The sequence below is a fragment of the Suncus etruscus genome, chromosome 1 (assembly GCF_024139225.1).
Source record: "Suncus etruscus isolate mSunEtr1 chromosome 1, mSunEtr1.pri.cur, whole genome shotgun sequence".
Lineage (NCBI taxonomy): Eukaryota > Metazoa > Chordata > Mammalia > Eulipotyphla > Soricidae > Suncus > Suncus etruscus.
Genome location: NC_064848.1, coordinates 6,679,973 through 6,693,294, shown reverse-complemented (window position 1 = coordinate 6,693,294; position 13,322 = coordinate 6,679,973). Strand labels below are relative to the sequence as shown.

Genomic DNA, 13,322 nt, shown 5'->3' with positions numbered 1-13,322 from the left:
AAGAAAGAAAGAAAGAAAGAAAAGAAAGAAAGAAAGAAAGAAAGAAAGAAAAGAAAAGAAAGAAAGAAGAAGAAGAAAGAAAGAAAGAAAGAAAGAAAGAAAGAAAGAAAGAAAAGAAAAGAAAGAAAGAAAGAAAGAAAGAAAGAAAGAAAGAAAGAAAGAAAGAGAAAGAAAGAAAGAAAGAAAGAAAGAAAGAAAGAAAGAAAGAAAGAAAAGAAAACTACAGACCAATATCCCTGATGAACACAGATGCAAAGATCCTCAACAAAATTCTGGCAAATAGAATCCAATGCCTCATCAAGAAGGTCATACACCATAACCAAGTAGGATTCATTCCAGGAATACATATATCAATCAACATAATACACTATATCAACAGCAACAAAAAACATATGCATATGCAACAGATGCAGAGAAAGCATTTGATAAGGTCCAACACGTTAAAAACTCTCATCAAGGCCCGAAGAGATAGCACAGTGGCGTTTGCCTTGCAAGCAGCCGATCCAGGACCAAAGGTGGTTGGTTCGAATCCCGGTGTCCCATATGGTCCCCCGTGCCTGCCAGGAGCTATTTCTGAGCAGACAGCCAGGAGTAACCCCTGAGCACCGTCGGGTGTGGCCCAAAAACCAAAAAAAAAAAAAAAAAAAACTCTCATCAAGGGGCTGGAGAGATAACATGGAGATAATGTGTTTGCCTTGCATGCAGAAGGTTGGTGATTCAAATCCCAGCATCCCCTATGGTCCCCGAGCCTGCCAGGAGCGATTTCTGAGCATAGAGCCAGGAGTAACCCCTGAGCGTTGATGGGTGTGACCCAAAAACAAAAACAAACCAAAAAAACATAAAAAGCAAAACTTTCATCAAGATGAGAATGGAAGGAACTTTTCTTAATAGAGTCAAGGACACCTAACACAAGCCAACAACAAATATTATTCTCAATGGTGATAAATTAAAATCCTTTCCTCTAAAATCTGGTACAAGGCAAGGCTGCCCTCTCTCACCACTCCTATTCAACATAGTGCTGGAAGTTCTTGCCATGGGGATTAGGCAAGAAAAGGTTATCAAGAGCATCCAGATAGGAAAGAAGAAGTCAAGCTCTCACTCTTTGCAGTTGACTTGAAAATATATTTAGAAAACCCTAAAGACTCTACCAAAAAGCTTCTAGAAACAATACATTCATATAGCAAAGTGGCAGGCTACAAAATTAATATGCAAAAATCAATGCATTCTTATACACCAATAATAATAGAGAAAAAATGGATGTTAAAAAAAAATAACCCGGGGGCCAGAGAGATAGCATGGAGGCAAGGCGTTTGCCTTGCATGCAGAAGGACGGTAGTTCAAATTCCTGCCAGGAACAATTTCTGAGCATAGAGCCAGGAGTAACACATGAGCGCTGCCTGGTGTGACCCAAAAACAAATAAACAAACAAAAAACAAACAAACCCATTCACATTAATGTCACACAAACTCAAATACCTTGGAGTCAACTTAAAGACATAAAGAACCTATACAAAGAAAACGATAAATCTTGCTTCAAGAAATAAAAGAGAACACAAGAAAATGGAGACATATACCCTGCTCATGGATTGGCAGGATTAACATCATTAAAATGGCAATATTTCCCAAAGCATTGTATAGCTTTAATGCAGTCCCTCTAAAGATACCCATGACATTCTTCAAAGAAATGGATCAAACACTCCTGAAATTCATTTGGAACAACTGATACCCACGAATAGCTAGAGCAAACTTTGGAAAAAGGAGTATGGGAGGCATCACTTTCCCAAACTTTAAATTGTATTACAAAGCTATTGTCATTAAAACAGCATGGTACTGGAATAAAGATGATCAGAAGAATAGACTTGAGTATTCAGAAAATGTGCCCCAGATATAAAATCTATTAATCTTCTATAAAGGGGCAAGAAATCTAAAATGGATCAGGCAGCGGGAAGGTAAAAAAGAAAAAGAAATCCAAAATGGAGCAAGGAAAGCCTCTTCAACAGGTGTTGGAGCAACTGGTCAGCCACATGCAAAAGAGCAAACTCAGACATCCACCTAACACCATGCACAAAGGTCAAATCCAAATGGATTAAAGACCTGGATATCAGACCAAAACCATAAGATATACTGAGTAACACAGAGGTAAAACACTCCATGACATTGAGAATAAAGGCATCTTAAAGGCAGAAACAGCACTCTCCATACAAGTGAAAACAGATAAACAGACAAGACTACTACATTAAGCTGAGAAGCTTCTGAACCTCAGAGGAAACAGTGCCTAGGATACAAAAGCCACCCATTGAAAGGGAGAAACTGGGCCCGGAGAGATAGCACAGCGGCGTTTGCCTTGCAAGCAGCCGATCCAGGACCAAAGGTGGTTGGTTCGAATCCCGGTGTCCCATATGGTCCCCCATGCCTGCCAGGAGCTATTTCTGAGCAGACAGCCAGGAGTAACCCCTGAGCACTGCGGGGTGTGGCCCAAAAACCAAAAAAAAAAAAAAAAGAAAGGGAGAAAGTATTCACCCAATACCCGTCAGGCAAGGGGCTAATATCTAAGATATACAAGTTACTGAGAGAACTTAGCAAGAAAATAACATCTGGGGTCGGAGAGATAGCATGGAGGTAAGGTGTTCACCTTGCATGCAGGTCAGTGGTTCGAATCCAGGCATCCCATATGGTCCCCCTGAGCCTTCGAGGAGCGATTTCTGACTGTAGAGCCAGGAGTAACCCCTGAGCGCTGCCAGGTATGACCCAAAACAAAAGAAAAAACATCTAGCGTCATCAAAAAAATGGGAGAAGAATGAACAATTTCTCAAAGAAGAAATACAAATGGCCAAAAAGCGCACATGAAAAAATGCTCTACATAACTAATCATCAGGGAGCTGCAAATCAAAACTACAATGAGGTACCATCTCACACCACAGAGGACTGGCACACATCACAAAGAACAAAGAGCAATCAGTGCTGGCAGGGATGTGAAGAGAAAGGAACTCTTATTCGCTGGTGGTGGGGAATACCGTCAAATCCAGCCTTTATCGGAAAACAATTATGGAGATTCCTCAAAAATGGTAATTGAGCTCCAATATGATCCCAACTATACCACTCCTAGGAATATGTTATACCTTAGGAACGCAGAAACACAATTCTTAAATGCCTTCCTAATACCTATATTCAGCGCAGCACTATTTAACAATAGCCAGATTCTGGAAACAAACCAAATGTCCTTCAACAGATGCATGGTCTAAACGAAACTTTGGTACATATAAACACTGAAATATTATGTAGCCGTCAGGACAGATGAAGTCATAAAAATTTCCTCTAAATGAATGGATATGGAAACTATGGACAGAGACACAGATAGTCTACACTTATCTATGGGTTTGTTTTTTTTTTTTTGGTTTTTGGGCCACACCCAGTAACGCTCAGGGGTTACTCCTGGCTATGTTGCTCAGAAGTTGCTCCTGGCTTGGGGGACCATATGGGACACCGGGGGATCGAACCGCGGTCCATCCAAGGCTAGCGCAGGCAAGGCAGGGCACCTTACCTTTAGCGCCCACCCGCCCGGACCCTTATCTATGCGGTTTTAAGAAAATAAAAGACGGGCCTGGAGAGATAGCACAGCGGCATTTGCCTTGCAAGCAGCCGATCAGGACCAAAGGTGGTTGGTTCAAATCCTGGTGTCCCATATGGTCCCCCGTGCCTGCCAGGAGCTATTTCTGAGCAGACAGCCAGGAGTAACCCCTGAGCAACACCGAGTGTGGCCCAAAAACCCAAAAAAAAGAAAAAGAAAAAGAAAAAGAAAAGACAATATTGTAATAATGCCCAGAAATGAGGGCTGGAAGGAACAGCTCGCAATCTGAAGCTCACCTCCAGGAGGGGTGAGTGTAGTTAGAACACTAACAACTACCATGACAATGTTAACCGAGTGAAAGAAGTAGAATGCCTGACACGGTGGGAGATGGGGTGCATTTTGTGGTGGGAATGTTGCACTGGTGAAGGGGGTGTGTTCTTTTTGTGACTGAAACCCAACTACAGTCATATTTGTAATCGCAGTGTTTAAACAAAGACATCAAAAATAAATAAATAAAATAAAATGCTACTGGGGGGGAAAAAAAAGCAAATAAGCAAAAATTTGGGAGCAATCTGTATGAGAAAAATTTGAGAATGCCTGAGTGATATTATAGCTGATATAGTTGCTTGCATATGGCTGAACTGGAATTGACACATATGGTTTCCTGAGCCCTGCCAGGAGCGATCCCTGAGCAAAGAACCAGAAGTAATGAACACTGTTGGATGTGCTTCACAAACAAATGAAACAAAAATCTTTTTTGCTCTATCTTTCTAATTTACAAATTTTACTAATTCTTTCACAAGTTAATATGGTTAATGACTACTAAAGGGAACATTTTATTGTTCTTTATTAATACATATAAGAAAATTTTAAGATGGTGTTAATGTCCTCTTATACTTATTTATCATTTGTGTTTTGATTAAATTTTGGACCACATTTGGCAGTGCTTGGGGTCACTCCTGGAGGTGTTCAGAGAACCATGGGGTTCTCTAAACCACATGAATCCTCTGCATATTTTCTATGTGCTCAGCCTGTTGCACTATTCCCTTACATTACTGACAGAAAAAATATACATAATTCTAGATGTCATGTTGTTATTGCTGTTTCCCACACAATCATTTTTAGGTACAGTATTTTAAGAAGGTAGGCTATATCTTTTAAGGCACAGCTGACGAAGTATGTAATACCAACCATATGGTTGGCAATAGTCCAGATGATTTCTTGAAAGCTCTAATGATACTTCAGGAAAAATCTGCAATAACTGACAATTTAAACTCTACATTTTATATTAGATCAGCTATTTTTAGAATAAGTTTAACATTTAGAAGCTAAGGAGAAAACATTACTAAAAATTACAAAGTAAGGGCCAAAGAAAGAGTATAGGGGGCAATTAAGGTACATTCAAGGAATGCTGGTGACCCTGGTTTAATTCCTGGCACTGCATGGCCCCTAAAACATCCTGGTACTGTATGGTCTCATGCCTGGTTCTGGAGGCCCCTGAACACTGCCAGGATGGCCTCGGTAATTCCAAGCAGTGTCAAGTCCAAGCAGCACTGCATTCCTAGGGCCTCCTGTTGAATCTTCACCTGGTTCTATGTGGAAGTGAGAACTCCTTGGGAGGCCCCCCACAAAAACCGGAACAAAAATACAAAAAAATTACAAGGCAAAGGAAATACTGAGCACTTTCTGCAACCTCCCTAATACTGAGAACTTTTTTTTTGGGGGGGGGGGGTCCACACCCAGCGGCAGTGCTCAGGGGTTACTTCTGGCTCTGTGCTCAGAAATCGTTCCTGGCAAGCCTCGGGGGACCATATGGGATGCCGGGATTCCAACCGAAGTCTGTCCTGGATCAGCTGCCTACAAGGCAAACGTCTTACCGCTGTGCTATTTGCTCCAGCCCCCATACTGAGTTTTTTGTTTTTTTTTTCGGTTTTTAGGCCACAACCGTTGACACTCAGGGGTTAGTCCTGGCTCTGTGCTCAGAAATCGCTCCTGGCTTGGGGGACCATAGGAATGCCAGGGGATCGAACCACAGTTTGTCCAAGGTTAGTGTGCGCAAGGCAGATACCTTACCACTTGCTCCACCGCTCTGGCCCCTAGACTGAGAATTCTTAATACAAAAATGAACCATTAGGGCTGGAGTGCACAGTGGGTAAGGTCTTTGCCTTGCACACAGCCAATCTGAGAACAATCCCTAGCATCCCATATTCCCCCCACAAAAGAACAATTAATATTTTCTAAGAATTACGTAAAACCAATAATTCCATTGGCATGTGACATTTATTTATTTATTTATTTATTTATTTATTTATTTATTTATTTATTTTTGTGGGGTTTTTTTTTGGGTCACACCCGGTAGTGCTCGGGGGTTATTCCTGGCTCCATGCTCAGAAATTGCTCCTGGCAGGCATGGGGGACCATATGGGACGCCGGGATTCGAACTGATGACCTCCTGCATGAAAGGCAAATGCCTTACCTCCATGCTATCTCTCCGGCCCCGGCATGTGACATTTAATACTCACATGGAAAATGCTAAATACATATTGAGACAAAATGCCTGTGTTGGCAAAAGCCATCAAAAATTACATCAGGGGGACCGGAGAGATAGCATGGAGGTAAGGCATTTGCCTTTCATGCAGGAGGTCATCGGTTCGAATCCCGGCGCCCCATATGGTCCCCCGTGCCTGCCAGGAGCAATTTCTGAGCCTGGAGCCAGGAATAACCCCTGAGCACTGCCGGGTGTGACCCAAAAACCACATACACACACACAAAAAAAAATTACATCAGGACAAAAGATCCTAACATTTAGGATTTTTAAAAATAAATAATAATTGGGCCCGGAGAGATAGCACAGAGGCATTTGCCTTGCAAGCAGCCGATCTAAGACCTAGGGTGGTTGGTTCGAATCCCGGTGCCCCATATGGTCCCTGGTGCCTGCCAGGAGCTATTTCTGAGCAGATAGCCAGGAGTAACCCCTGAGCACTGCTGGGTGTGGCCCAAAAACCAAAATAAATAAATAAATAAATAAATATATTATTATTATTATTTTGAAAGTAAGTAAAGTTCTTTACAGTTTTTAAATGGGGGGGCAAAACAAACAAGCACTGGCTGCAACAGAACTCTAAATAATCACACTAAAATACAACTTGAACTGAACTTCATCATCACCTAATGATCTTTTTTCGTTTGGTTTATGGGTCACACCCGGTGGCGCTCAGGGGTTACTCCTGGCTCCATCTCAGAAATTGCTCCTGGCAGGCTCGGGGGACCATATGGGATGCCTGGATTTGAACCACTGTCCGTCCTGGGTTGGCTGTGTGCAAGGCAAATGCCCTACCTCTGTGGTATCTCTCCGGCCCCACCTAATGATTTTTTAATGCCTTTTAATACTTCGTTCACATGATCCACACAGCTAAAAGAGCTGGTTTGTACAATGTTTATTAGCATCTTCATAAAATTTCAGGTACCTGCTTAGCTCATATTTCACTTCAAATTATATTTGTTTTCATTTGAGAACAGAAAAGAGGATCATGAGAATTAAACTGAGAAATCATTACACTCAAGTTCTTACCCATTCAGCAACTAATGAAGACTAATTTGCTTTTCTCTTTCAATTTCTATTCAGTCAATTCAGGTTCTTTTTTTTTTTTTTTCTATCACTCCATTAGGGCATAGTAGTAAGCATTTGATACTAAGATTAAGTCTAAAAAACAAGAAAAGAAAAAAGAAATCAGAGGTGAGACTTGAAAGTTGTTTTAAAAAATTTGAACAAAAATGTTTTGCAAAATTATAAACTATTAGTAAAAGGACAAAGAAGCAAAAATAAGACTTTCAGATAGCATCTGATCAACAATCACAAATACAAATATATATACGTATGTTATTTATACTATATAAAATAAAATATAAATTAGGAATCACTTTTTATCAAGTTCACTTAAACTAAAAAAAATGTTTAACATATTCACAATTAAGAACCGAATATGGCTCATTTATCTTATATTACCATAACTACAGATCTTCATTATCATCTTATCTGATCTTATGGCTCAGCTTCCTCCTACCAGTCAAGCTATCCACAGTCAATCATACATAGTTTTGTTTATTTTCACTTTAAGGGTGCACTAACTTCCTCTTCCTAGACTCTATGTTCCTCAAAAATTTTTTTGTATATTTTTTTGGTTTGGGGCCACACCCGGTGATGCTCAGGGGTTACTCCTGGCTATGTGCTCAGAAATTGCTCCTGGCTTGGGGAACCATACAGGAAGCCGGGGATCGAACAGAGGTCCGTCCTGGGTCAGCTGCATGCAAGGCAAACATCCTACGCTATGGTTCTGGCCCCATTTTCCTCAAATTTTTTTAAAAACATGTAAATTTAAATAGATTTTTTCTTAAGATTTATAAATGAAACACAATAACACAAGAACTTCAACAATTCCTCTCAGATAAATTATGTTTATAATTTGCCATTTTTCTAATAGATATTTTTAAGACTAGAAAACATTTTTTCTAATCTTCAAGTACTGTTATAATAGTGAGTAAAAGTATGTTATTCATTTTGCATTTTTTCTAATTTGCTATAATCCACATAGATATACTGACTATGTAATGTTCCATCAACAGTGACATATGGAGCTATGGAGAAATTCAAGTTAGAGCACTTGTCTTGCATGCATGTCTAAGATCCTGACACATCCCTATCACTTCCCCCCACAAACAAAAGAAATAATTTTCTAGTCACTGCTACAGTTTTAAAATCTAGATGGTACAAAAAGTACAGTATATAGGTGCCTTAAAAGTATTTGTTGGGGCTGGAGAGATAGCACAGCGGCATTTGCCTTGCAAGCAGCCAACCCAGGACCTAAGGTGATTGGTTCGAATATGGTCCCCTGTGCCTGCCAGAAGCTATTTCTGAGCAGACAGCCAGGAGTAACCCCTGAGCACCACCGGGTGTGGCCCAAAAACAAAACAAAAAAAGTATTTGTTAAGGGTAGGAGAGATAGTACAGTGGAAAAGCATTTTCCTTGCTTATGGTCAATCTAAATTTGATCCTTGGTACCACATAAATTCCCCTGAGCACCATTCAATATGATCCCTGAGCAAAGCCAGGAGTAAATCCAGAGCTCTGCTGGGTGTGGCCCCCCAACATAACAAATACATACAAACACACACATGTTAAGTATATGAACAAGTTACAAATCTTACTCAAGCATGTGGTGTTATTTGTAGTATTTGGGTTTTATTTTAACAACCAGAAGCAAATTTCTAAATCGCAATTTAATACAGTAAATATTTAAATACTTTTTGAATGTGGGATAAGATATCAACTAATAATTAGAGTCTAATATTATCACCATTATTCTAAGGTAGAATAAAAATCTAGGCCTGACCTAAATTAGACATTTATTGGATAATTGATTCATTCATCAATTTTTTTTATAACTAGTGGAATTTGATAGTATTCTAGGAGCTGGTGAAATGTTGATAAAAGCAATCTCTGCCTTGAGTTTGTTTTTTAGTTGTGCCTCTTATGTCTCTTTCTATACTTTTTGGATTTATCTAGAAACCATTTATTTCTAGACAAAGCCATTGTCTTTTGTAAGACTCCTCTTTCAACCATCTAGCTCCAAGTATTCACATTTACCAAGTGTAGTTTCCCTCCCTGTCATAGAACTGACCTTTAGCTTTATTGTCCCTTCACTTCCAACTCCTTAGAAACTAGCATTACTTCAGCATCAGCATTCTATGGGCATTTGAAAGGAAATAAATTTTATTTGTATTTTATATTTTAAGTGTACACTGACCTTTTATAACCCACTCAAGGCATATTTCACTTTTTAGTAAGTCTTATAAACCCAAACTATGTGTGTTCATTTGATTTTGTGGATAAAATTTTTTGAGCAAGTTAAGCTTATATGTCCTTAGCCTTGGAAACCACCTCACCTCTTACTATCAGTTTCCATGCAAAACCCAGTTAAAAAAAAAACAAAAACTAAGTAAGTTGACAGTTCTATTAGAAAGATAGTCTATTAGAAAGAAAGTCTCAGATCTTATTAGTCATAATCTAATGCCTCATTTAGAGCCAAAAAAAAACTTAACTGCAGAAGATGGTTTAATTCTCCTCTTCCTCCCTCCCTCCCTCTCCCCTTTTCGGGCCACACCCTGTAGTGCCTCAGGGATTACTCATGGCTCTGTTCTCCAGATTTGTATTTAGGGGACCAGATAGGGTGCTGGATATCAAAACTTGGCCTGAACACACGCAAGGCAAGTGTCCTACCCTACCCTCTGTAGGGTACCCCTCTGGCCTGGACAACTTTATATTTTTGTGTGTGTGTGTGTGTGTGTGTCCCCAACTTTATATTTTTTAATGAAAATAATTTCTTTACTTAAACAATGATGATAACAAACATGTTCATAATTGGGTTTCAGGCATAAAATGCACACACCCCTTCACCAGGGCAACTTTCCTGCCACCAATGCCCCCCCTCCTCCATCCCCTGCATGTCTTTCAGACAGGCATTGTATTTTTTCTCTCTATCATTAGACAAATTTATTCTGATAAGAATTGTACTTCTAATGAATGTTACTGAAACAACAATGACACAAGACACATCTTAAGACAGCTTTCAAAGTGGGCCAGAGAAATAGTACAATGGCATTTGCCTTGCACGCAGATGACCCAGGTTCTATCCCCGGTATTCAGATATGTTCCCCTCAGCCCACCAGGATTAATTCCTGAGTTCCAGGTATAGCCCCAAAACAAAACAAAACAACAGCAACAGATATCTTTCAATGTAATCATCTGTTATCCATAACCATTAAATGGTTCATCTACAACAAATTCTTTGTGATGAGATCTGGTAAATTTCTACTTCATTTGCGTTTAATAATAAAACATCTAGTAGAAACAAATTAAAAATAAAAAATTACTTACACATTACTGGAGGTCACAGTGAAAATGATATCCAGAACTGAACTTGTGAATTTTAGAGGCTCAAATTTGGAGAACACTGTATAGAAAAATATTGAGTTCAAATTATTTTCAAATATTTCCAATTCAGAGATTGATTAAAAACAAACTCCTGTTAACAATGATGATTTTCAAATAATATGATTGTATATATTGTTTTTTATGGTAAGAAGCCAATAACTAATTTTCAAATATCAGCATTGACAGAAAATACAATTTCAATCAAGAGTAGATAAAACAGGGTAAGGAAAAAATAGTACAACAGGTAAAGTGCTTTCATTGCAAGTGGCCAACCTGAGCTCAAGCCTTAGTTATGCATATGATACTCCAAGTATCACTAGAAGTGATCCCTAAATACAGAGTCAGTAATAAGACCTAAGCAAAGATAGGTATAATGCTCGTGCCTCAAAAACAAAACAGATATACGTAGTGGAAGGAAGCAGGTGAAAGGTATGGCACTAGAATGTTTTATTCGTGAAACCCTATTTTACTCATGAAATAGTGTAAATCCCAGTAACTAAAATAAAATAAATTTTTTTTGGTTTTTGAGCTATGCCTGGCTGCACTCAGGTGTTACTCCTGGCTCTGCGCTCAGAAGTCACTCCTGGCAGGCTCAGGGGACCATATGGGGGTGCCCAGAATCAAACTGGGGTCCGTCCAGGGTTGGCTGTGTACAAGGCAAATGCCCTACCACTGTGCTATTGCTCCAGCTCCTAAAAAAAAATTAAGGAAAAATTAAGTACAATTTCAGAGCCATGTCACAGCAAGTAGGAAGATTTCCTTGCACACAACCAACCGGGGTTCTATCCCTGACACCTTCTATGAACCTCCAGCCTGCCAAAAGGGATCAGTGCATGCAGAGACAGGAGTAAGCCCTGAACACTGTTGGGTATGGGCCCAAAACAAAAACAAACAAACAAAAAGTGTTAAGTGTGAGTAGAAACAAGATAATTGTGTCTGTGAGGGAAAAAAACCATGCCTATTTCTGGGGCATTATGTATTCCATGCTCATTTCCCTAGTGGGAAATATAAAAATTTAAAAGCAATTGAAGTATAGACTAAAGAAACTCCCAAATCCAAGTTTCCAAAAAGGATAGTACCTAAAAACATTTTCCCTTTATTAAAAAAAGCTTCAAAATATTATTTATTATTTAACTAAAACCAGCTATATTAAATCCTTATATCAAGAAACACAGGTTTTCTGACCAGGGTAATAAGCAATACATTACTATTATGGGACATTATGGGATTCAAATGGCCATTACATTTTCTTAAAATTAAGTAATTTGATGCCAGAGAGATAGCACAGCAGGAGGGCGTTTGCCTTGCATGCATCGGATTCAGGACAGACGGTGGTTCAAATCCTGGCATTCCGTATGGTCCCCGAGCCTGCCAGGAGCAATTTCTGAATGCAGAACCAGGAGTAACCACTGAGCACGGCCTGCTGTGGCCCCCAGACAAAACAAAACAAAAAATAATAAAATTAAATAATTTATTATCTTGTAGCTATGAGAAAAAAAATTTTTGGACTACACCTGGCAGTACTCAGAGTTTACTCCTGGTTTTGTGCTCAGGGATCACACATTCAGGGACCACATGGGGTGTCAGAGATTGAACCCGGGTCTGCATCATGCAAGGCAAGTGCTCCATCTGCTGGACTACCTCTCTGGTCCTCAAAGAGTAATTTTAGACACCAAACAAAAACATAATGTTACTGACCATCACAGATCAGCTAAACTGATACAGCACAAAGGTTCTCAGTCAAACTCAGTAGCAGGTAAGCAAGTTAGGACACAAAAAATCAAAAGCATTCAGGGGTCGGAGAGATAGCATGGAGGTAGGGTGTTTGCCTTGCATGCAGAAGGATGGTAGTTCGAATTCTGGCATCCCATTTGGTCCCCTGAGCCTGCCAGGAGCGAATTCTGGGCATAACCCCTGAGCGCTGCTGGGTGTGCCCAAAAACCAAAAATTAATCAAAAGCATTCAGAAGAAGAAACAGAATTGGACCATACCCATGGATGCTCAGAGATTACTCCTAGCTTTGCTCTCAGGAATTAATTATTCCTGATGGAGCTCCAGGGACTATATGGGATCAACATGGTTCAACTATATGCAAGGCAAGTGCCCTACCCAAAGTACTAATGCTTCAGCCCCAGAAACCATAGTCTTCTTAACAAGACTATTTATAGCAAAAGAGAAAATATGGCATAAAAGGCATACTGGGAGGATGCAGATTTTGAAATGAAGTGGGTGAGGAGGGAGACCAAAACTCTTTGAAATGCAATTTGATAATACATTTTATAAGATAATGGAGGGTTGGGGGGAATAAAAACACACAGAAATAACAAGTATAATCTTGCAATGTTTTTAACTGCTAACGTAATTATACAATTTATTTAACATTCAAACGTCATTAAGGTATGTGTCATACTGACATCTTCAGGGATGGTTTGGAGCTAGGGCAGGCCACCTCCCTCCACGCCTCTATACTTAAAAAAGCCCCAGCAGCCACGCCCATGATCCAGAGCCTTCTGCCATGTCTGTGCAAGTGGCCAACACCATTGACTCATCTACCTCTCGAAAGAGAGGCACAACTTGCAGCACAGACTGGTCTCGCGGCACTGGGGCCCTTTGGATGGGGGTGGACCAAGTCCCCTACTGTACTGAAAGCCTGGGCTGCTCACACAGATCTGCTCTACAAATGATGCCAAACCAATGGCCCAGCTTCATGGCTTCTCCACTCATCTATGAGGAGACCTCCTAGCCACCCCAAACTCCAGGTATG

At 40.0% G+C, this 13,322-nt stretch overlaps 1 protein-coding gene across 1 annotated transcript in view; it reads right to left on the bottom strand.

Moving 5' to 3' along the window:
- Positions 1 to 13,322, bottom strand: part of DENND4A (DENN domain containing 4A) — a 153,057-nt gene that overhangs the window by 110,552 nt on the left and 29,183 nt on the right. Inside the window, exons 2-3 of the mRNA XM_049782828.1 lie at positions 10,502 to 10,577; positions 7,139 to 7,270 (exon numbers count right to left, since the gene is read on the bottom strand). The gene's annotated coding sequence lies outside the window, so the exon portion shown is untranslated. The remainder of the gene's footprint in view (positions 1 to 7,138; positions 7,271 to 10,501; positions 10,578 to 13,322) is intronic.